We start from the raw sequence: 22,468 nt of genomic DNA on the forward strand, positions 1-22,468 counted from the left end.
ATAATTCTGTATCTCTGTGCAACGGCAGCTCTTCCATGCTCCAGTGAGAAAGACAGTGGCAGGACTGGCCTAAAACCAGATCGAAAGTGCGGCCATCCCCCATCACATCTTTTCCTATCTGATCCGAAGAGCTTCTGCACTTAGGGACCACAGGCCCTTTTTCATAATTCCAAGTCTTTCCAGTCCTTCAGAGAAGTACCGGCACGTACAAGTCCCCCCCACCCCCACCTATTCACACGAGGAAAAAAAAAAGGGAGCCGGAATCTTCACGCGTTACACCTGTTACACCTGTGTGTACCCGTGGTGTTCTCTTGTGGCTTCTCAGCCCTCCCCCTCGCCGTCGATCTTGCACACAGAAGCTTGACTGGTGTGATCCTAACTCCTCCACTCCACCCCCCTTTTTTTCCCCGCTCTTCCAACTTCCGAAACAGATAATCCGTTTTGCGGGCGAGAGTCACCCACCTCCAAAGAGGAGCAAGGTTGCTCTCTCGGCTCAAATAAGACGCTGGGCCAAGCCAGCTGCATTTTTTCTCTTTCCAGAGGGCTGAAGGCGGCGGCGGCGGCGACAGCTGCAACGCCCCCGCTTCCCATTCTGTTGCGCACGCACGAGCCCGGGTTGCTCTCACCCACATTCCTCGCCACCGGGTACGGAGGCGCGGAGTACTGGGAACGCAGACTGGGCCTCCACAAGCGGGAATCCCGCACCCAACCACCCGCCCCCTCCCTTCCCAAAGACCCTTCCTTCCGTAGCTCTGCCGGCGCCTCTACCCCGAGGCCCTCCGGAAGGTGCGCCCTGGGAGAGCGCTCGCCTTGGCTGGCGCGCACCGTTGGGGGCCGGAGCCCGGAGTCTCCACCTCTTTCGGCCTCGGACTCCGCCCCGAAAGCTGGCGACGGCGAGTTGGGGCTAGCGAAACGACGAGGTTGAAGCGGGCAGGAGGAGGCTGTGGCGGGCAGACGGGTTCCTTCGCCTTCCCCCTTGCCGCGGGGCGATTGTTTCCGTCGGCTCCGAAGCGGGGAGGCTGCGCTGAGGAAAGGGGTGGCAAAGGCGGGCTTGCGCTGCAGCCGGGGAGACCCTCCAGCTTGCAGGCAATGGTCCACCCTCGCTGCCTTGCTCGTCCCCTCTTTCCCCCCCCGGCTTGGAAGCTTTTGTTCTCTCCAGTTCGGGACACAAGAGAGCTACCTGCTGCCGCCGCCGCTCCTGCCTCCCGACGTCAGGAAAGTTCGAGGAGAAAACCCGCCTCGGGTCCGACCTCCTTTGGGCTGCGGCGCCTTCAGTTTGGTGAGGTTTAAACCTCGGGCGGGGCCGGGCTGAAGGGGAAAAAGGAAAAGGCGCGGTGGGTCTCTAGGCAGGAGCGGCAGGACAAGCAAGCGAGCAAGAGGAGCTATGGGAAGACGCGGGGGGGAGGGGGTGTCCAGCAAGAGCTGACTCTGGGCAGGGGATTGAGAGGGGGACACACCGACTTCGCTGTGGGCACTTCGGTATACTTTTCCCCTGAGTTCAGGTCACCTGCTGGCTTTTGAGGGGGGCAGTGTAGATTACTTACTCCTTAAGACTCAAAGAGCTATAAGACACCCACATACACAGAGAGACCCAAGGAAAGTTGAGATTTGAAGCCGTCTGGTGATTTCGAAAAAGGTAATGAAAAAGAAAGGGCTGGATCAGATACAGAATGCGATGTTAGGCGATCGTGTGATTACGATGCCTACGCCGAGTTGCTTTAAAAGCGGGCAGCGCTGTTGTCCGGATTCCTAAATTCCCAACCAGATTTCGAAACGGCGAGGTTTGGGTGAGGCTCCAAGCTCTTGGCATCCTTCGGTCTGCCAAGGACTACCTACCTGTGCCTATACCTGTGTGAAGTTTAAATGCTGTTGTTTGATATGTCCCAGGTTGGCTTCCACAACTAAGCTATGGCTATGGGGGAACCTACCCCGCCTGTAATTAATTCATCTCCAGTGATCGTTTGGTTATCATAAGTAATGAATAAAGTGTGCGTGTGTGCATTCATGCATGCACCTGTGCTTTTTCTAAAAAGCCAATGTTGTTAAAAGGTATTTAAGTAGAAAATACCACTAATATCTGGTTTAAAAAAGTGTTTATTATTTCTGTGCCTATACTGTGCTGGTGTTGTAAACATATAACTGAGAATTGAGGAATGAAATAGTATTAATGTGTTCTGGTAAAAAATGCTTGACTAGTTTTTTTTAAAAAAAGCCTTTCAAATTTCAAGGAGTTGTGCTGACTATACAGAAATCTGCTCTGTCTCTGGAAATAATAGCTGGCTTAATCACATTCTAAAAGTTTTAAAAATTTGTATCTTAATTTCTTTCAAGAATCCTATATTCCAGAAGTCTTGGTAGAAGTATAGGGATGCAACCAGAGCCAACAATTGTTTCATTAATCCTTTCCTCCTTGTTGGCATCTACCTTACTATTAAGAATTGTAGCTACACAATCTGAACAACAAAATATGCTACTTTCCTAATGGCATTCATACAGAAAAAGAAAAATCATCCAGAATCTCAGCTTCATATAGCCTTTCCTAGCTTGATGTTTTCAAGATGCGTTTGCTTATTATTCACACCACAGTTTCTCAACCTCAGTCACTTGTAGGTGTGCAGACTTCAATTCCCAGAATTCCTCAATCAGCATTCCTGGCTGGGGAATTCTGGGAGTTGAAGTTCACACATCTTCAAGTGGCCAAGGTTGAGAAACACTGATTTATATGATCCCTTACACGCAGGACTGTCAAATTCGCGGCCCACGGGATGACTCACGCACTGGTCACGCCCACACCTGGTTTAGCGAAGGGAAAAAAAACCTTGTGATACATCACATGACGATGCTGTGACGCGAGTTTGATGTCCTTGCCTTACAGCATTCCAGTAATACAGGGAATAATTGCTATACCTGAGGAATGTCAGATTGGCAAAAGTCTAGAGTAGAAAGGGCTGCCTGTTATTTTGCCAGCAAGAAAGAATAAAGCAATTTATTCAAATTTTCACCATCTCTTGATTGTTCCTTTTCACAATTTTCTTGTTTTCTTTTTATTCTGAATAAACAGTTCAGCTGAATTATGCATGACCGGAAGTTTATAGTGCTAGCCAGTGTCTATACATACTTGTTTGGAAGTCAGATCACTGCGGCATTTAGGAAGGAGATTGTTTATTTAAGAACACGCCTCTAGGCTGCTATGCGAGGAAACAAATATCTGTGTGTCCCACACCTGTTTCTGGGGTAGAACATTTTTTGCTAGTTTTATCAGAATATATTTAAAGTTTAAAGAATATGAGCTTGGATATGTTTATTGAGGATGGCAGAAGATTGTCAAATTTGATGCTCTAGAGAAGTGAGTGAGATACTAAACACAATTGTTTAGTTTTCTTGTTAGCAATAGCTTTCTTCTTGGGTTTTTAAAAACTCTTCAGTCTAGTCTACAACCCTGAGATTTCCTTTTCCTCAGCGAGATACTGGCCAATCCAGCCTGCCTAGCTTTTCTTAGCTAGCAGATGGCAGAACCTGTGACAAATTGGATCCTAAATGTTAGCTTTTTAAAAGCATCCATATTCATTGTTTAAATAAATTAGTAGTTTTTGTTCATGACGGAATCACACATGCACTTAAAAGTATCTAACTAATGGGTGAAGTTGGTGGAGGAATAAGGTACAAGAATGGATGACTTCAACGGATTAGGAAATATAAAATAATTCACATAATTTTTTAGCATCCGCACAAGACCACCACATATGGTAATATGAGCCAGGTGTCTGATGACATTTCCAACATTTTTCGGATTTATTCTTGAACATTCTTGCTATTCTTGTCGGGGGAAATGCCACCTGTAAAACATCTTATACAAATTTTCTTTATATGCTGTTGACATTGCCATTTTATAATTTTGAGACCACAATTTTTGCCATTTCTCTAAATCAATCCCATATCCAAAATTCTTCCCCCAAGCAATCATAGTTTCTTTAACTTGTTCTTCTTCTAATTTAGTTTCTAATACATACAATTTTTTAATCACCTTTTCATCAGTACCTGTCAAAATCTTATCTAAATCAGTCAATTTATCATAGAAACCTTCTATTTTAGAATCTTTATCATACCTTGAATGTATTTGCACATATGAAAACCAATTCATCTTTATACCTTGTTCCTCTAGTTTTTGTATAGATTTGAGTTCACCCTTTTCATTCAATATTTCACCATATCTAACTGTTTGTTCCTTTTTGTATATTATAGGATAAGAAAATGCTTCAATTGTCGATAACCAGACTGGAATTTTCAAATAACATTGTCTTTTAGTCTTCTCCCAGTTTAACCACAGAGACTCCCGTATATAATGTCTTCTAAAGTACCCCTGTGTTTTAGTTCCTTTATACCATAAAAAAGCATGCCACCCCAACAACAGATCATGTCCTTCTAATGTCAACAATTTAGTATTTCTTAATGTTATCCATTCCTTAACCCACATCAAATTTGTAGCTTGGTAGTACAACTCCCAATTAGGCAAACCAAATCCTCCTCTTATTCTAGCATCTTGCAAAAGTTTTAACTTTATTCTCTCTTTCTTACCTTGCCATATATATTTCAACACAATTTTATTTAAATCTTCAAAGCAATCTTTTCCAAGCCTAATTGGAATTGTTTGGAACAAATATAAAATTCTGGGTAATATATTCATCTTGATTGTTGATATTCTCCCTATTAATGACAGTTCTAAATTTTCCCATTTCGCCAGATCTAGCGCTATCTGCTTCTTAAGTTTGATATAATTATTCTCTTTTAGTGTACTGCATCTTGCTGTCAAATATATCCCCAAGTACTTGATCTTATTCGTGACCTGGATTTTCAATAGATCTGCCAGTTCTTCCTTTTGTCTTGATAACATATTCTTTGTCAAGATCTTTGTCTTATCTTTATTTATTTTCAAGCTAGCCACCTTTCCATATGTCTCTATCTTTTCTATCAATTTTGATGCTGTTTCTAGTGGGTCTTGTAAAATGAAAACCAGATCATCTGCAAATGCTTGCAATTTAAATTCTTCCTTTTTAATTTTCATCCCTTTTATGTTCTTTTCATCTCTAATATTTCTATTTAGCACTTCCAAGGTTAACACAAACAACAGAGATGATAGTGGGTACCCTTGTCTTGTTCCTTTTCTTATATCGATAGTCTGTCAGTTCTCCCTCTATCATTACCTTTGCCGTTTGCTTATGATATATAGCTTCTATTGCTTGAATAAATTTTTTAGCAAAGCCCATCTATTCCAGCAGTAATAACATGAATCGCCAATTCACATTATCAAATGCCTTCTGTGCATCTAAAAATATGAAAGCCATTTGTTTTTCAGGATATGCCTTGTAGTATTCCAAAGTGTCCAAGATTAGTCTCATATTGTCTTTAATTTGTCTCTTTGGCAGAAATCCATTTTGATCAGGATGGATAAATTGTTTAAGTATTTTTTAAGTCTGCCAATATTGAAGCAAAAATTTTATAATCTGCGTTTAGTAAGGAAATAGGTCTATAGTTCTTGATTTGTAATGGATCGGCCTCCTCTTTTGGAATAAGTGTAATATAAGCTTCTGACCATGATTTAGGTATCCTCTTCTTTAACATAACTTCATTCATAACTTCTAGCAATGGAAGGTTCAACAATTCTTGTAATGTTTTGTAAAATTCTGCCAGAAGTCCATCTGGGCCTGGTGCCTTTCCATTATTTTGCTTCTTGAGTGCTTCAGTTAACTCCATCATCGTTATATTGCTTTCTAACATTGTTTCAATCTCTTTAAGTATCTGGGGTAGATTAGCATTCTGTAAATACTGTTTAACTCTTTCCTCATCAATATTCTCTTGTGTGTATAGTTTCCCATAATAGTCTCGTATGATTTCCTTCTTCTCTTTACTACCATAGCAAACTTGGCCTTGGTCGTCTATTAATTGCAATATTTTCCTTGATCCTTTCTCCTTTCTCAATTTATATGCTAACCATCTACCTGGTTTTATTGTCTACAATTCCATTAAAATCTCCCATCATAATTATATTAGCATAGTCCAGTTCAATTATTTTCATATGTAATTTTTAATAAAATTCTTCTTGATTGTCATTCGGGGCATAGATTGCAATAAGTGTTTTTGTATTATTGTCCATTATTTCCACCATTAGTACTCTTCCTTCATCAGTATAAATAAATTTCGCTGGGATAATATCTTTAATGTATAAAACCACTCCTCTTTTCTTGCATTGTGTCAAAGAAGTAAATATTTTCCCTAATTTTGGCTGTATCAACAATTGTTCATATTGCTTTTTAATATGTACTTCTTGTAGGCAAATTATATCAATTTTTAATTTCTCTAATTTATGGAAGGTTTTCCTTCTTTTTAACAGCTGAATTAAGTCCATTTATATTAATTGTAATCAATTTTTTCTCTTCCATGGTTATATTTTGTAGTTAAGTTTAGCAGCTCTCGTAGATCTTGGTTCACGCTGTTCTTTGGCTTCCTCCTTTCCACCTACTGCACCTTCTTCTTTTTCAGTCGTCATTTGGCCAGTCCTCTTGGAATTCAATTAGTGAAATTTCTTTTTCTGCCTCTTCCTCTTTCCCTCTAAAAAATTCTGTGTAAAATGATTCAGCTTTCTCAATTGAGTCAATTCTATATCTCTGTTCTTGCCATGTAAACATTAAACCTCCTGGAATTAGCCATCTATAATTCACCCCCTTTTTAAGTAGCATTTTGGTCAGGAATCGGTATTCTCTTCTCATCTCTCTCACTCTTCTGGGTACTTGTTTCAAGACCAAAATCTCCTTGTCTTTGTATTTCAATGTTTTCTCTCTTGCCACTTGCAATATTTGCGTTTTAATGGCTTTCTTTGTAAATCTGATGTGAACTTCTCTTGGTAAGCTATTTCTCATTGCATATCTTGTGAAGAGTCGATAGACCTCATCTATTCCATCCATCATCTTCTCTTCAGTTATTTCCAAAGCTTCAGCCAATATTTCTATCATTATCTCAGCTAGGTTTTATCTCTTTTCTTCCTCTATGTTTTGGAATCTAAGATAAAATTCTGATCTGTCCATCTCTCATCTCAGCATACCACTTTTATCTTGTTCAACCACAGTTAATCTGTTATCAATATCTCCAACCTTCTTGTCTCTTTGTTTATCTTCTTCAATTTTTTGGAATCTCTCATCGTACTTCATCATCATTTGTTGGATGTTTTCCACCTTTTCATCGGTTTTCCCTGTTCTTTGTTCGACATTCTCTGTTCTCTTTTCAATATTCTCTGTTCTTGTTTGAATATTTTGAATTCCTTGCATAATCATCTGCAGGGTCACAAAAATAACTAAAAGGGAGTCTCTAGCCTAAAATATTATAAAATCAAAAAGGAGAAAAAGAAGAGATAAAAGAAGAGAAAAAACCAGTCCAGTTTCAAAATATAAGATCGTGTGTAAAAAATCCACCAATGAGAAAAAAAAATGAAAATATTACTTTGACATTGCTGTTTAAAATTGCTGCTTAGTCACTTCTGTCAAAACTTTTACAGATTCTTTCTTTTCCTTAGGGTGTCCTTTCAAATCTTAAAATAAAGAAAAAGTTCTCACCAAACCGGCACACTCTCTCTTTCCATTCTCTTTCGTTTCGGAGCTGTCCCAACTTCAGCAGCTTTAATGGCTGCCTCTTTGCCGCTGGCAAAAAGAGCTTCTCCTGGATCTACCAGGAACTTTGTGGTATCCCTGGGATCGACAGGATGCGCTCTTTACTTTCACCATCTCTTCAGGACGGTTTAGATCCGATTGAACCATCCAGGAGCAAAGATATCGGCAGTGATCTCAGACCTCCAAGATCGCATGCCGTATCATCGCGACGCCAGCTCCCTCAGTCAACAATACAACCTTAAAGATGCATCCTTCTATATACTCTGGGCAAGTTGGATTGTTTCATTTTTTGTAAATCAAAGAAATGAAAGCTTCTTGCCATGAGAAAGGATTAATCAGGCACTGCTGAATTTTATTCATTACTTGACCTTTCCAATATGCAAAGGATAATATCAAATATATTTTGAATGCTGTTAATAACATAAATAAGAAAAATACAATGATTTTTCTGGACACAGTCTTTTGTGAAGGAAAGTAGACCTGGCCTTGGGAATGGGGAAGGAATGAGTGACTCATGATGGGAATAGTTTGAGAAGAGATTATTTAGACCTAAGAGCATGACAGAGAAATCCCAAATAACTTCCTATTCCTTGATTGTTTGGAATAAGATGGATTAGAGAGAAATTGTGACAGGCCTTCAAGATTCTGAAATTCTACCCTACAACAGTAAACAGTACTGGAATTCCTGCTGTGACTGTTCCTTGCCCTTGTCTATCTCAAAGACAAACTTTTAAATTTTGGGTGGCCTTTTATATTCACAATTCTGAGGAAGATGAACTGAAGATTGAATTTCTTACCTGAGTATTTATAAAGAATACGAAACTAAAAATAACAGTCAATTGACTTTTTCTTTTTACAAAAATGTATTTGAACAAAGGAGATATCCCCTTCCTTATTTATCTTGGCATTATAGCCTTTCCCAAGAAAGTTATGACAAGAAAATAAAGTGTCAGGAATCAAACAAACAAATAAAAAAATAGAAACTAATGATATAACTAACACTTATTCATCCAAAGGTTTCTTTAGAATCAATAATGGAATGCGTACAGCAACACAGTTTTGTGTGGGAATATTGGACTAATAATAGCAAGACTCAAATACTTCAGTGGAATTTAACTCACGAATATAACAAGTTCAGTATTCCTGTTAAACAAATTAAGTACAGATAGTCCTCGACTTACAACCACAATTGAGCCCAACATTTCTGTTGCTAAGTAAGACATTTGTAAAGTGAGTTTTGCCCCATTTTACTACTTTTCTTGCCGCAGTTAAGTGAATCATTGCAATTGTCAAATTAGTAATGCAGTTGTTAAGTGAATGTGGCTTCCCCACTGACGTTGCTTGTCAGAAGGTCAGAAAAGGTGATGACATGACCCTGGGACACTGCAACTGTCATAAGTATGAATCAGTTGCCAAGCATCTGAATGGGGAAGCCTCATCGGACTAAGTGTGAAAAATAGTCATAAGTCACTTTTTTTAGTGTCATCGTGACTTTGAATGTTGTAAGTTGAGGACTATCTGTATCTGGGAGTGTATACAAATCATTAAAGAGCAATTAAGAAAAAATATTCATAGACTTGGAAAAATACCATGGAAGATATTTTAAAATGGTGAAAATTCCTGGTTACGAAAAATAGCAGCAGTAAAATGAATTTACCATATTCAATTTTCTATTTCAAATGATCCTGATAAGAATTGAAGGCATGGTATTAAATATGTAGCAGAGACAAATAACTATATGCTCAGAGGGAAGAACAAGGACTAACCTTAAGATTTTATAAGACTTAAAAGAATAGGGTAGACTATCAGAATTAAATTTAAACTCTACTATTAGCCCTATAACATAGATCACGGATTGGATTAAATCACATTACAGAGGGTTATTTTTGGTGAGAAAGCAGTATTCCCAGACAGTTTGCATAAATATATTTGTCCTGAGAGAAGCAGAAATGCACAACCAAATAGAAATAATTCAATGATAAGTAGAAATTAAAAATATGGAAAAACACAGAAAAATTAACTCAAAGTGAGCACAACTTGCCTTGGTATTAACATGGCTATTTTCATGAAAATTTCACTCCTTTCCAAAATATTAAAATAATTCATATGGGCTGCTAGACCTAATTCTTAATAAAATGAAGATGACACATTTGAGATTCTTACTTCAGAATTTTAAGAATTACCTTACAGTTTTTAATATCTTAAAATAAACAGTATAGTCCAAAAGAAGTTATAAAATAGAATGGAATAGTTGGCTATCTGACTTGATTTGTAGGACATATAACACAAAATTCAGAACACTTGTATCTTATTTATAAATTGTTATTGAAACACTACTCAGAACTTAAACAAGTTAAAAACTATGATTAAATGGATGCAGAATTTAAACAGGACAATAATACACAACTATGCATATGTCAGTGGAAGACAACTGTTAAATCCCACCAGGATTGTTATATCTAGAGAAAAGTGATATGTTTTAATGTGTGTGTATTTTCTAAGTAATAATTGTCAAAATTCTAAAAATCCTTAGAAATCCAATAATTAGGTATGATCATTAATGTCTGATGGCAGTGTTGTAAAGAAAATTCTTGAAGATGATTTATTATAGAATGAAACAAAAGTTAAACTTTGATTTCTATTTCCTGTCAGCTAAGATTTTGTTAAGCATTAATAAACCTTTCTTCCTACAAATATATATTGAATAAGCTCTGTATATGATAATGGCTGTCAGGACATTTTATCCTTTTTAATGGAAATCACACATCATTTTCTCTTAGAAGAATTACAAATTAAACTGTGGGAGTATATATCAATGTCAAAAAACCTGGTTTGTATTTGAATCATTATATAAGAATGGAATTTTTAGGTTTGATAGAACATTTTCTTAATAGTTCATTTTTATATTGGCCCTTGGGTTAATTATTGAATATTAACTTTATTTTAATAATAGTTTAAAATTTTTAAATTAATACTACAAACTCTTAATATATGGTTTTGCCATATATGCCCCTTGAAATTTTATTTTATTTTATATTGCTTGTAAATATATTTTTTCTGCATGTCTTTTTGATACTTTTTAAAATATCCACTAAAATAAATAACAAAATGAATAAAAAATTGAATAATAAAAGAAAAGACACAGCCTCCAAGAGGTGTGTTCTGAATGGGAGAAATGAAATCTTTAGCTCAGAGATTACCAGCTTTTTTTGGCATTTCTTGTTTTAAAAATAGATTTCTATAGCATATGTAAAAATCTGACCTGCTTTTGGATTCAGATTGAAAGTTTTGATATGTATGGTCTTTCCTTTTTTCTTTGCTTTCTGAGAGGTAGAATGCAAAGTATGATTAAATCTCGAGATTAGATGCCTATTTTGGACATATTTGGGATATTTTGAGGTATGATTTGGAGACACAATATTGCAGATAATATTCACAGTCAGAATATGTCCAAGTTTTGACCATCCCTAGATCAGGCAAGCTTCTAAATTCCTCATAGGGAATCCTGTAAAATCTGCCTTCTTGTAACAATATACCAAAAAATGCTGAGTCCTGTTGTAGCCTGTATTATTTCTGCCAGAAAGCCTTTGGTGTATCTTTTTCTGCGCTTCAGACAATGTTTATAAGGCCCATTCATTTTCAGAACTTCATGAGAACAGCCGACAATGAGCTGGCCTTAATTTTAGGTAGTAATGAGTGATGTATGTGGTTTGTCTGTTTTTTAAACTACCATTCCACTCTTGATTGAATTTGTTACTAGATTTCAATCCATACCAGTATAGCTGTTTTTGTTATTATTAATTAGGAAATCCAGTTTCCTGTGAATCATTCTACTCAAATGGTCCATAACTGAGTTCTATATAGTAGAATAGTTTTTGAAGTGACCAAAAATATTACATCTCCCATCTCAAAATCAAAATAGACTGGAACACAGTCTCACTAAAGTTGTACTACAGCAGAAGCTAAGAGTTAGAATCAGTGAAAGGCAGTTACTTTCCAGGAATATGTATTTCCCTAGATGTCCATCTGTTTTACTAATTTAAGGGAAGCCATGCTGTAAAAAACAGATGAGATTTTATACACTTATGAGCACAAACTTAACCTATTTGCCATTAATGCAAAGTAAATCCTAAGTTATCTATCGTGTCTCAGAAGAAGTGTATGCATACGTAAATAAGTCTTATCTTCAGGAGCTGGAGGAGAAGCTGTGAAATCAGAGTCTTGTCATTTGGTCTCATTCTAGCATTCAATTTTTCACTGATAATGTTGAGTGCTAACCAGTTATCCCTTTTATGCATTGCCAGTTGCACACACATATTTTCTGATAACAAATTCAATGTATTTATTGCGGTCATAAATCTTTCAGCCCAGTAACACAAAGCACGCTACAAACTGGATGCTTTTGGCATAGGAAACAGTTCCAAGAGTGTATTTTAACAAAAATATTTGGAGAATCTTAAGTTCAGGAAGACCCAAGAACAGTCTGCTTCTACTCCAAAATTCAGATAATCCAACAACAGTAAACCAATAGAATAATTTTGGTCAGGAAATGAGAAGAGACGCCTAGACCAGAACCACTTTTATTATGAATTAAGACAATACAGCATTTTATTGACCCCTATACCCTAGGATAGATGGAAGTTATTTTTTTCTCCTGCCTTTTCTAAGGAAAGTCCTTGTTGAGGATTAAACAAAATGTAGAACAGGACATTTCTGCTTTTTCACTGCCTTTGCATCTGTATTGTTTCTTGGAGGGCTAGGGCATGTTCTGTCTGTCTGTCCGTCCATCCATCCATCCATCCATCCATCCTCTAATAATCTCCCACCTTTATTATTTTTTTAAGTAACTCAAATGAACATGCCAATATTCTTTCCTCCTCATCTTTCCCCCGAAACAGCAACTCTGAAAGGTGGGATGGGATGAGCTGAAAGAGAGAGAGTGATTGGTCCAAAGTCATCCAGCAGACTTTCATGGCAAAGTGAGACTGGAACGCATAGTTCTCAGGTTTCTAGCCTGGGACCAGTTTACATGTCAGAAAAGGATAAAGCTATTATATAACAAACATTGGATCACGTTGTGGGTTAAACCACTTATGGGTAACCACAATTTATAATACAGTGCAGATAGGTAATATTGTAAGTATCAGAATCCACAGTCTGACCATGATAGTTTAAAACTGATGACAGAATTCCTAGATCAAGGGTATCTAACGTCATGCAGCTCTGGACAGCTAGTAATATGATCCCACAAGATCATAAACTTTTGACATTATTATATGATTTTTAGCTATATTTTTATGCATTAACTATATTATATATTTTATATGTGAGCCAAAACAATTCCTCTTCTCTCAGTGTAGCCCAAGCAAGCCAAAAGGTTGGACACTCATATCCTTGACATTTTGAGGAGGTATTATATGTAGAATTAGCCCTAATGTAGGCACAGGTTAAAAAAACAAAAGCCCCCGGAAAATTGTGTTAAGTTGAACTGAATGTTTATATGCACGAAGAGGTGGAGAACAGATTTAATAATAAAAACTAATATTCCTCAGCTGGCATGACCACTGGGTTAGATTTGTCGTCACAATATATCTGGAGGATATCAAATCAGAAAATCCTGGTATAGTATAATACCGTCAGTCATTTGTGATAGTGATAGTAGTCTTTTTTAAAAGATATTTAAGAAGTCTTAACCTATAGCAACTTGTTTAAACTGCAGAAGAGTTGCAACTTGCAACTCGCTTTTAAAAGCAACTGGCTTTTAAAATTTCATAGAATGCAAAAACATCCCAAACCATTACATTACAATTTATATGTTATAAATGAATGTAGCCTAAACTCGAAGGTTCAAAGTTTTGTTCCCTAATATTTGTTTCTCATCAAAGCATTTATGGCATTTTCTTATTTCTTTTTCACACAGTTTCACTGTTGGTTTGTTTATTTATTTCCCTATCTTATTTAACATTGCAAAATTTGAGGGATATGCTATGATTATCCAGCATCTTTTTATTCCATTTTAAAAGGAAACTTACATATTTACAGAAGGAGCCCTTTCATAGAGCAAAATCTTTGGATACTACTTAAAATATTTATCATTTGCTTACATTATTATTTGTTGTAATTTGTAACTTTAAGAACAATCAAACTAAATAATTAAGAGAAGGATACTTAGAGAAGGGTGCAAATGCATTAATTGCAGATTATGTGCTTGGAATCTCTCATTTCTGATGAAAATATTTTTATATTGACATATTTCATTTGCATAACCAAAAGTACATCAGGATAGAAATTGCCTTTTTCAGAGCATATGTTCCTTGTACAATATCACTAACATAACAGAGAAGAATGAAAGAACTTGTAAAGACAGACCATACAGTAAAAGATAGAAATAGTTTCACAGAATGAAGAATTTCATTGCATAGCACTTTAAAAAGCCAGACAGTGTATGATTCCTCTCTAACTTTCTGACTTTCATTCAGAGTTAATGTAGATGTTTCTAACTATTAATATTTCAATTAATATGCAATAGTGTTAGAGGGTACAATAGCTGAGAAGGCTGTTTTGATGTGTGATTATTTAGTATTCTAATATGTACAATATTATGGATGTATTACTTTAAGTTCCATGCATCTGAATGTCATATATTTCAAAAGGAGAATTCAACCCTAAATTCAACCCTAAATTCAGAAAGTAGATTACTGATAGGAAAATGTTAAGAGTTGGTGATTAAGTGCAAGTGATGGACACTATAAAATAATCTAATAGCTTTGGTGCATAGCTGCCGTACCCAAAAATGAAAAGATGAAGATACTTGATTGCTTCTTCTCCCTGATTATGATTTTAAGTGCTGAAATCTGCTGGTAAGTTTAAAGTCTTAGTTGGATGGGACAAATTTAAATCAAATATATAGGTAAACTAGAGAAAGGAAAAGTTAAAAAGTTAAGACCCCAAAAGCCATTACTGAAATTGATTCAGGATTTGGATTTATGGTTGGCTAGACAATATTTTGGTATGCAACAGCATCTGCTTTGAACATGCAGAGCAGATTTACAGGCAACATAAAGAAGGAATGTGATGAAGTTGAAGCAGATAAATGGGCAATAAAAATGGGATGTAGTTCATAGAAGAACTCTATAAACCAGGAACCAGAGAACTGTGAAGTAGAATTGTAAAGAGCACCTCAGCGAGTGCTTTTGAAATTGAAAGGTTTTTCTTTTAAAAACTTGTGAAGAAGTAGTTGTTGAAAAACAACCCTTTGCAGTGAGCTGAATAGTTATGTCTATTGTGTCTATAATAATTTATGTGGAGCTGACTTTGAAAGTGATCTTTTATGCTTAGAAAGCTGTCACATCATAGTCTGCTGATGCAAATTTGTGGATTCAGAACAGTTTTGCTCTGTAAAGGCATATTATTCTCAGCTTTTATTTCATAAAAAGTGGGATGCAGTAGCTCAGTGGCCAAGACGCTGAGCTTCTCGATCAGAAAGGTCAGCGGTTCGAATCCCTAGCAGCGTGTAACGGAGTGAGCTCCCGTTACTTGTCCCAGCTTCTACCAACCTAGCAGTTCGAAAGCATGTAAAAATGCAAGTAGAAAAATAGGGACCACTTTGGTGGGAAGGTAACAGCGTTCCGTGTGTCTTCGGCGTTTAGTCATGCCAGCCACATGACCACAGAGATGTCTTCGGACAGCTATGGTTCTTTGGCTTTGTAACAGAGATGAGCACCACTCCCTAGTGCCGGAAACGACTAACACATATGTGTGAGGGGAACCTTTATCTTCATAAAAAACAGGGAATTCACTTTGTTGATTACAATGTGTAGCATATAGTGTTATGTGTTTGGCAGGGATAGATGTGCAACATCTCAAATCATCCTAAAACGTTAGTCAGACTGGCTATGAACTCTCAGATTATGGAGAACTAATTTGTCTATTTATTTTATTAGCACAATTAATTATTTTAGTATATATTATTTTTAGTTGACTTCTAATATAGATAGGAAGGTGGTAGTAAAATTTAAAAGCCTGCAGCCAGATGGATTAAAGTGTTGCTAAGGAAACAGACTTGGAAATGAAGTGTCAGAAGAATATCCACAGAATATCAGGCTGTTTGGAGCTGATATTTTAAACTCACGTAGACAGATAAATCAAAACTGGAAAATAGCTGAGTTTGTAAGCATTTTTTAATTTTTATAATTGTATAATTATGAAAAAATCAGAATTACAACATGTAAGAGATACGAACAAATGCCAAAATCTACTATTACATTCCTGAAGAATGAACATCCAGCTTCGGTTTAAACATACCCAGCCAAGGAAAGTTTGCCACCTCCAAGCCCAAGCCAACCTATTCCACTTTTGAAAAGTTCTTACTATTAGGAATACAGTCTTTATGTCCAACCCAAATTATCTTTCTTCATAATTTAAACTCATTTTTTTGTCCTGTCTTCTGGAACAACTCTAAATAGTTCTGTCCAGTCTTTTATAAGATGGCCATTAAGATATCTAAACCAATTATTACATTTTCCCACAATCTTCTTTTTTTCTTGCAGCTACTTCATATTCCAAGCTCATATTTAGCTCATGATCTGTCGACACCCAGATTCCTTTGTACATATTATTACCTAGTATGATGTCCATTCCCCTCCAGCACTGATTTTCTTAGAACTTCATATTTGCTGCTATTAAAATTAATCTTCTTTATTTCTGTTCATTATATCAGCTTGTCAAGATCCACCAGAACCTTGAGTCTGTCTTTGATGACTGCTCTGCCCCCATTTTTGTGCCATTTGTAAATTTGTTCACATTTTCTGACTCCTCCCTTTATTATCAAAATCTAATGTCAGAATTCTCACACAATCCTCATATTTAGTAGGTCGATCATTCTTATTTTTTTTTCTAAGAAACTTAATAGATTTGCCAGTTTGGCAAGTTGGAAAAATAAAGTTTTAGACAGAAAAAAATACCAATAATATAATAAAATAGATGTATGACTTTAAAGGCCTAGACAAGTTCTCTAGATAAAAAGTCAGGAATAGAAAAATCTATAAGCAAATAAGGCATTGAATCTGCTGCCCTTTGATAGAAAAGATAGGGAACAGTAATGTATTTAATTCTTGCATAAAATAGTTATACTATAATGTTTATAGTTTATGTACAGGGAATTTCAGCGATTGATTCTAGTCGTCTTCTAGCCACAGTTGCAGTATAAAGGGTAACACAGTACCATATGAATACTTTGCAATCTTTGTTTTAAAATAAATGTTTCTCTGGAAGTTTCCTCCTTTTTGCATTTTTACACCGCTCCTTCCCCTCCTTTGTTTTTGGAAACAAAGAACAGGCTGCATCCAAAGTAACAACAACAAGAAAAAGTAAAGTTTACTATTTACTAAAACTATCACTTCTGTTTTTAGCAGAAGTGCTAAATGGGCAATAAATTAGAAGAAAAGTTTCTAGTTTTACACGTTTCACACTTTCCTCCTTTTCTCTTAATGACTCGTGGATTAGCAATGAGAATTAAACAGGGTAGATATATCCTGTGTTTATTACTGTCTTTTTGTGATTTGATCCATTTCAGATAAATTAATATTTGCTAAGTGAATACCTCTAAATTTAAACTCTATAATAATTTTTGACACTTTCTTTAAAAATGGCCTTTTAGTCTAATCAATTAGTCTGCCCTTTTCATTAGATTTCATAGCACAGTGGTTACAATGCAATATTGCTGGCTAATTCTGCCCACAGCCTGGAGTTTGATCCTGATGGGCTCAAGATTGACTCAGTCTTCCATCCTTCCAGGGTTGTATTGGCTTAATAATAATAAAACAATAATTTTGAAAAACCTTACACTTAATTTTGTTCACATATTTTGAATAGATTTTATGAATGTAGGTTTACATTTTTAAGAGAGTCATTTTCAGTTGATTAACTTCTTTTTCTATGTAGAAATATTGAATATGGATTTATTAGATATATATGAAACAGTGGTGAGATTCCATTTTTTTACTACTGGTTCTGTTGTAGTTTTTTTACTACTGGCTTGGTGAGTGTGGCAGGGGAAGGATACTGTAAAATCTCCAGTCAGAGGTGGTATTTGCCAGTTCTCTGAACTGCTCAAAATTTCCGCTACCAGTTCTCCAGAACTGGCCAGAACCTACTGAATACCATCTCTGATATGAAATCTTTGAGATTCAGTTACAATTCAAGTGTTGAAAATTCAAAGTCAGTAAAATTTAATTGGCTGATTTTAAATACAACTTTATCATATTTTTTCTGAAATAGAACCATTAAAACATGTATACATTCTGCTGATACACATATGTATCTTATACCACAGTAAGCCACACAGAAAGTACTATTCTCCATGCTGCTGCGAGAGCCCAGGATGGGTATGACTCCTCCTGATGACATCATCAAGCTGGGTCCATCTAATATAAAAGTAGCAGCCTGTGGGAGAAACCCCCCAACATTGACTCAGCTTCTTTCGATTACCATAAGCTGGTGTCTTTGAAAGCAGTTTAGTTAGCAGCAAAAGCAAAAGCTGTCTTCATCATTGGCATAGCTCCCAGGGAACCGGTGCAGCTGTGCCTTCAGGAGAGTGAGGCTCCACTCTCCTGCAATGGCGAGGATTCGACGTTTTCTTCAACCGAGGGAGACTGTAAGTAGGGAGTAATCCTTGATCCTCCCCCACAGTCTTCCCTCAGCGATTTCGGCCGCCACGATCGTAAAGATCACATCGGCGATAACAGCGCCTCTCAGCTGATCGTAAATTTTCACTTTATTGCCGATTTCGCCATTTGGGGCTGTTTACAGCCTAAGGAATGATTTAACCCCTGCGTAGCCTGTAGCTCTTGCGAGCGGCCAATTTGGAGGCTTCTTCAACTGCATGTGGCAAGCAGCTATTTTGAAAGCTTCTTCTAAAGAAAGTAGCGAGCAGCCATTTTAGGTGGCATCATCCTCCAAAGGCCAGCTTCTACTATTCATAAGCTCCTATTCAGGCTACTGCATAGACAACACATAGTAAGGATCACTTCTAGCACCTTTGTGTCTGTTTATGCATACTATGGATCAAGACAAGGCCCACACAGAGCCTTCAGGCCTAATCTCTCAAGGCCCCCAAGCTGGCAAAAGAAAGAGAAGGAGACAATGCTCCCAGTCTGTTCAAAGGGAGGTGGCGGCCAAGATTAGGGCCAAAGCTTTGGGCCCTAAGAAAACATCCCAGGCTGAATTAAAGGCAGAGAAACGAAGGCATGCAGCCTTAGAAAGGCAGTTCAACAAAACTATTGAGCAAATGAGGGGTCAACTACAACAGACTTCCCAACCAGCCAATCCTCTAGTTGTTCAGCCAGCTACTTCTAGGGAGAGGGAAGATACCTCAGCTCCTCTTAGCCACCTCCAAACCTGGTCCCCAGAACGACCTGAAATCCAACCAAGACCTCAAGACTTTAGCAGGTCAGGTCCCAACTTCGCCCACACTCCTTGGAATCTTTCTTCATCTATCCCATCCGTGGCCCAAAGCAGCTCTCGACCAAGACCAGTCTTCAGCCCCCGGATCCTCCATTGAGTGGCAGATCTTATGACATCAACGAAGTAGTCTCCTTAGCCATCAGACAGGGTCTGGAAAAGGGAGAAATCTGGGATCCCAACCTCTCGGAGGAAGAGGAAGATCTGAGGCCTGATCAGCCTCCTTCGGTTTCTGTATTCAAATCTGCTTTATTCAAGCCTCTGTTACACAAGGCACTGGTAACAGCCCAGTTGTCAGCAGAGGAAATTGCCCCCAAGCCTCAAGTGGTACAATCGGGGCATGGGGATTCCCTCTTCTCCAAATCCATTGTTCATTCGGAGGTCCTTCCTTCCCCCATCATCTTTCTTGACTTAGTCAAGGAACAATTTGCCTTCCCCGCTGCAGGCCCCCGCCCATCGTCCCAAGATAGGCAGTTCTACAACATTGGTCCTTCCTTAGCTACGGCTCTGGCAGTTCCCCCAGTAGACGCCCCAGTTGTGGCCTTCTTCTCCTCAAGCACTCCAACTGAGCCTGAGGACATACTAAAGACAGAGGACAAACACTCCGAACAAACACTGAAACATAACCATCAAGCCTCAGCTTGGGCCATCTGGGCCTCAACTGCTGCATCATTTTTTACAAGGTCTTCCATCCGCTGGCTACGCCAACTTCAAGGCCGCATACCTCCATCAGACTGTAGGTCGCATCAAGACCTCAATAAGATCATAGCAGCAGCAGAGTTCTCGGCGGACCCCACCCTCAACGCCGCCAAGTTCTCTTCCAGGGCCATGGTGTCATCAGTGGCAGCTAGGAGACTGCTATGGCTACGAAATTGGCAAGCGGAGCCACAACAAAAGTGAAAACTAGCTTCTGCCCCATGTACCAGTGAGAAGCTGTTTGGAGATGCCCTTGACCCATTTGTTGTTGAAACAAAAGACAAAAGGAAAATCCTTTCATCAGCAGGAAAGAGGGCAGACTTCCACCCTACCCCATACCGGCCTCCCTCGTTCAGGCCCGAAAACACTTCTCGCTTCTCCAGACCTCAGAGAGCATATTCTCATCGTCAAGATCAACGCCATGAGGCTACCGGCAGACAACAAGCTGCGGGTAAACAGCCCTTTCGTGAGGGAGGGGGTCGCTCCTTCTGTTGCTCTAAATAATCTCTTGTTCTCCCCTCCCATCGGAGGTTGTTTGGCCTCCTTTGCTTCCAGATGGGAGGAGTCAATGACAGACGCCTGGGTACTCAATACAGTAAGGTCGGGGTTACAATTAGAATTTCTATCACCACCCCCAGAAAAATTTCTACTCTGCCCCGTTTCCCAGGACACTTCACGAAGGACACTTATGGAATTGACCATTAGTCACCTGGTCGATATAAGGGCCATTCAACCAGTCCCTGAATTACAACGTTGGATGTGGGCTTTATTCTTGTCTTTTCGTGGTCCCTAAGTCCTCGGGGGGTGGTGGTGAGCCATTCTCGACCTAAAATTTCTAAATGAGTTTATCCCATATAGGTGCTTCAAAATGCAGACTCTGCATTCTCTTCTGGAGAGCGTTCGGGAGGGCGACCTCTCTTCCATTGATCACATGGAAGCTTACCTCCACATTCCCATCTGGCCTCATCATCATCAGTTTCTCCATTTCCAGTATTGGGCCCTTCCTTTCGGGCTCTCGTCTGCCCCAAGAGTCTTCACAAAGTTACTGGCGGCATTGGTGGCTTCACTCCAGTCTGTTTCAGTGAGGATCCAATGCTACTTGGATGACATCTTGATCCTGTCGTTCTCCACCCATTCTGCCCATCAAGATCTTCAAACCACTCTCCATTTCCTCCACGGTTTTTCCATCAACTCCAAGAAAGGCCATCTCTTCCCAACAACCAGATTGCTCCATTTGGGAGCCATCATCGACACAACTCTGTGCCAAGTTTTTCTGTCTCCAACCCGAGGGCAGAACCGTATCGAGATCATTCGACAGGTCCAACGTCAACACACTGTCTCCCTATCGATGTCCAAACTTTTGGGCAAAATGATCTCATGCATAGGCATCATTCCGTGGGCATGGCTACACTCACGGGCTCCACAATGGTTCCTGCTCCCCTTACAACGAGCAGGAACCAGCCTCACATCTGCCAAGGTCCTGCTCTCTCCAGAGGTCTGCCGTTCCTTCAAGTAGTGGCTTTCCCCAGCCCTTTCGAAGGGTCTCCCGTTCAAGGAACTGGACAGACTGATCATCACCACTGATGCAAGTCTCCTGGGTTGGGGAGCCCACATGGAGGGTCTCATGGCTTAAGGGATCTGGTCCCGGTTAGACAGGACTGGGCCCATAAACTGGCTAGAACTCAGAGCCATTTATCTAGTCCTGAAACATTTCAGGGGCAGGATAGTGGGGTCCCATGTGCTAGTGTTGACAGACAACATGGCTGCAAAGGCACACATCAGCTGGCAGGGGGCACAAGGTCCAAGGCTCATGAGGGAAGCCGAAAGGTTGGGGAGGTGGGCAGAGAGACATCTGCTGTCTATCACAGCAGACCACATCTCGGGAGTTGACAACTCCCAGGCCAATTGGCTGAGCAGGAGTCCAGTCGACCACGCAGAATGGTCCCTTCCCCTGTCCATTTTCAGGGATCTCTCCCTCAGGTTTGGGACCCCGGAGGCAGACCTCTTCGCTTCTCCCCAAAATGCTCAAGTAAACAGATTTTTCACCAGGTTTCCTTGTCAGGGAGCGGAGGGGACCAAACCACTTCGGAGCAGATGGCCCACCAGTCTCCTCTACGCCTTTCCCCCTCTTCCCATCATTCCGGCAGTCATTCGGAAGAAGTTGGAGGAACGGGCAGAGCTGATTCTCCTAGCCCCCCCATTGGCCCAGGAGACCCTGGTTTGCAGATCTGGTGAACCTGTCTGTAGCCACTCCCTGGAGGATTCCAGACCACATGTTCTCACTACATCAGGGGACACTGCTCCACCAAGATCCCCAGTGGTTCAAATTGACCGTGTGGCACTTGAGTGGCAACTGTTAAGAGAAGCCAATCTCCCAGACCAGGTCATCCTTACTATCCAGGCATCTCATAAATCTTCTACGACACATATGTGCAATGCCACCTGGAGGGTTTTTTGTCATTGGTGTCACAGGGAAGGTCTCTCTCCTACAGTAGCGGGGGTACCACAGGTCTTCCGTTTCTTCCAGGATGGCCTTGACAAAGACTATCCTAACACTTTACGCCGTCAAGTAGCGGCTCTTGCTTCAGTCATCTCCTGGGATTCCTTTCCTTCCTTGTCCCATCATCCTTCAGTTCAGAGATTCTTAAAAGGGG

The 22,468-nt window shown here is 39.2% G+C and overlaps 1 protein-coding gene across 2 annotated transcripts in view; it reads left to right on the forward strand.

Moving 5' to 3' along the window:
• Nucleotides 1-618: 618 nt before the first annotated feature.
• GPR63 (G protein-coupled receptor 63) overlaps nt 619-22,468 on the forward strand; it is a 31,567-nt gene continuing 9,717 nt past the window's right edge. The window contains exon 1 of one of the 2 annotated variants that reach the window (XM_026666586.2): nt 619-1,279. The gene's annotated coding sequence lies outside the window, so the exon portion shown is untranslated. The remainder of the gene's footprint in view (nt 1,280-22,468) is intronic. The other variant, XM_087943143.1, reaches the window with a different exon arrangement.

Source organism: Notechis scutatus, chromosome 1 (genome assembly GCF_049901735.1).
Source record: "Notechis scutatus isolate UNSWTSFEM ecotype Mainland chromosome 1, rNotScu1.2, whole genome shotgun sequence".
Taxonomy (NCBI): domain Eukaryota; kingdom Metazoa; phylum Chordata; class Lepidosauria; order Squamata; family Elapidae; genus Notechis; species Notechis scutatus.